At 40.9% G+C, this 3257-nt stretch overlaps 1 long non-coding RNA gene across 7 annotated transcripts; it reads right to left on the reverse strand.

The window, feature by feature from the left end:
- Positions 1 to 541: 541 nt before the first annotated feature.
- On the reverse strand, positions 542 to 2918 carry LOC112936386 (uncharacterized). Of its 7 annotated transcripts, XR_010735069.1 has the most exons (6): positions 2632 to 2891; positions 2236 to 2320; positions 1837 to 1904; positions 1517 to 1726; positions 1376 to 1442; positions 542 to 1084 (listed from the first exon to the last, which is right to left on the reverse strand). It is a non-coding gene; the product is annotated as an uncharacterized lncRNA (long non-coding RNA). The 7 variants fall into 7 exon arrangements; XR_010735063.1 differs by lacking the exon at positions 542 to 1084 and having other exon boundaries at positions 1148 to 1401; positions 2632 to 2918; XR_010735068.1 differs by lacking the exon at positions 542 to 1084 and having other exon boundaries at positions 1148 to 1401; positions 1801 to 1896.
- Positions 2919 to 3257: the final 339 nt, after the last annotated feature.

Here is a 3257-nt window from a genome sequence, read left to right on the forward strand (position 1 = left end):
GCCGGTTTTGAACTCAAAAGTTCAAAACCGGCACCTATATGGTCCTAATAGGTGACGGTTCAAAGCCAAATTGCCACGTGGCTGTCAAATAGGTGCCGGTTTTGAGGTCAAAACTGGCACCTATTAGGACCATATAAGTGCCGGTTCAAGCCTAAAAACCGGCACCTATTTGTTGGGTCAAAAAAATAATTGCAGTAAATTCATCCATTCAACCCCAATTCCATATAAACCTAAATTCATCCCTACAGCCCCACATCCATATAGCATATTCATTCACATTCACATTCACCACAACAAATAAAAACCTATAAGCCATTCATCACAACATATAAAAACCTACAAGTCTAAGTCAAAATTCGTAAATCCAAAAATTCCTATCTTTAAATCCTAAACATTTTCATATATATCCTAACTCAAAATATGCCTAGTTTAAAATTCCTAAGTCAAAAGATTGTAAGTCTAAAATTTTTAAGTCGAAAAATTCCTATGTCTAAATTGTGAACATTAATTTGCACATATATCCTTAGGTCATAAATTCACAAGTCTAAAATTCATAAGTCCATAAAATTGTAAATGTAAATTCTATACATTTGTATATAATTCACATTCATATCATTAAGGGTTAGCGACCTACTAAGTAACTCATAGAGCCTCAAAGCTCCTGCTGAGCACCACAGGGCATCCTCAACTTCTAATAGTTTATCACCATGTTGTTAACTTGTTATCCACATATCCAGGTGCCATCATGATATGCACTCCAAAAAAATCATGTCAAGTTTCAGTAAGAATAACAAATAACTTGTTATATAATAGAATCTCGCTGTGATTTTCAACTTTAGGATAGCCCGCTATGATAGATATAATATCATGAAGGCATAATTAGCCCCCAAATAGTGTGATGCATTTGTAGTGGCGAACTTGACTTTCTTCAATGACACTCAGAACTATTTTTGGCCCTAGGTGACAACAAGTAAATGATAAAATTTGAATGGTAAGAATCTCACTGTTACATGTCATCACTGTATTGGGCTGTCTGCTTTTTGTAGCTCTTACATGGTAATGAATTAACCACGGATTCTGGAGCCTGGGCAGAGACAATGGAAAGTGAAAGTGATGCAGGTTGCCGGTGAATTTCATCCAATACATGTGAAGAATCACAAAATCAAATAATAAATAGGTAGACAGAAAGATATGTAAATGCAACAACAAGCAGTAAAGTTGATCTCTCCCAGTCACACGTTAATTGATAAGTGCAACACACATATATGCCTCAGTAAGACTTAGATTGCAGTTACACCATTACTTTTGATACTTGAGCTAATGCAATCATGTAGGAGAAACCCTGCCTTTTATGGTTCATGCTTGTGTAAATTACCTGCCATATCCCAAATGCTTCCCAAACTGCCAAAAAGTCCATCAGATTTAGGCCACCTCTGCTCCTCCTTATCCCCAACATACTTAGCTTGAAGATCAATTACCAAGATTTAGTTTTCTATCTGGACAAACTATTGGTTACCTGATGCACTGTTGGCAGAAGAGCATCTCACAATCGGCGACAACGACGGGCAGCTTGGAGAGCGCCTCACACACCTTGTGCCACCGGTGCTAGTCGTGGCACCTGCTCAGCACCTCCTTGCACTTGTCCACCGCGCAGGAAGGGCACTGCTGCCCGGCGCCACCAACACCCTCAACGCGCGCGGTCACTTCACCGGCACCGAGGCCGCAGCTGCATCCACCCACAAAATCAATATCAATTAGCTATCACAAAACTTAATTTTGTAACATACATGTAACTAGCACCTCCCCGAACGCCTCGCAAGATTTTCGGGGACACACCAGGAGAGATGTCATCACCCACGCTGTCGTCGCCGGGAAGACACCGCGCTCAGGAGAGTTCTGTGATACTTATATACACAGAGATGGATTTATTCTAACATATGTCAGGTCATATGTTAGGAGGCACTTACATGAATCGTAATACATTTCAAAAATATTGTATGATCAATAATAGCATTTAAAAGCTAATATTGCAACAGATAAATTGTTCTAACCAACACCACTCAAAATTCAGAACTTACAACCGAGGTAAGCTATAACAGAGATAAAGCACACTGTATAAGTTAGCTTTTAAATGCTGCACCGTCAGGCGGCACACATAGTTATAACATTAGTAAAAATGAGCCAAACTAATTTACATAAAGCAGATGATATACCACAAAAGGTTGTGCATACTACCTGACAAGTGACGGCCAAGTGACCAACTAACCAGTAGAGCAGCTCACTGTAGCAGTTGCTCCAAGAGCCCTTCCTTGTCTAGGTTCTGTCAAGAGATCATCAAGTTATGAGTGTTTTTAACAGTTCAACATGCGAACATTTAAGTATTTAACCACTATAGCATTTCCTTCAAAATATCACAAAATTTTTCCCCTGGGACATTAGATTTGTTGCTTAGAGGTCACTTTGTTAAGGCTATTATTGATCATACATTTTTTTTGAACTTCTTAGTTCTATTGCCATGGAGATACTAGCTACTCGACTCATCATGTGTTAGTGGATGAAGAAAGTACATAAAAGATCCAAACAAAATCATCAAGAGCTGAGGAGAACTTGAGAGAGGGAGAGGTCACTTACCAAATCTCAAATCCGTTGATTCACAAATCATAATCACTTTAAGCGGCGCGGATGATGCGGATCGGTTGAGCTCCGTGTGGCGCCGCCGAGCTCCTCGTCACATCGGGCGGCAAGAGGACACAGGCGGCCTACGGGCTTTCTTCGACGGCGGTGGTGACGGACGGCGCCGGATCCGGTAGCTGACGAAGGGGTCGTGGCGGGGGCCGGCGACCGACGGTGGTAGCGCGAGGCGGCGGCGCGAGGGGGGGGGGGGAGGCGGCAACAAAAGGAATCATATAAGAAATCTGCTAAAAAAACTCGCATGCAACCTTAAGACGATCGGACTTCTAACGGCATCTCATGATTTTCTAAATATATATACATATATATCCAAGCGACATCTCATAGTGAATTTCATCTTAACTAAACCATATAAAAATAATAAGATTAAAATAGACTTCACCCGTTGCAACGCACAGGCATTTTTTCTAGTTACATAAAAATCGAAGGACTTTTTTGCAAAAAAAATCCACCCCAGCACTATTCCTCTCCTACGTGGCGTCCGCCCAGCGAGCGCCACTTTTATTTATCGAATATCGTACGTGAAAAATTCCTAAGTCTACAATATCTAAGAATTCGTAAGTGCA

The sequence above is a fragment of the Oryza sativa genome, chromosome 9, assembly GCF_034140825.1.
Source record: "Oryza sativa Japonica Group chromosome 9, ASM3414082v1".
Taxonomy (NCBI): domain Eukaryota; kingdom Viridiplantae; phylum Streptophyta; class Magnoliopsida; order Poales; family Poaceae; genus Oryza; species Oryza sativa.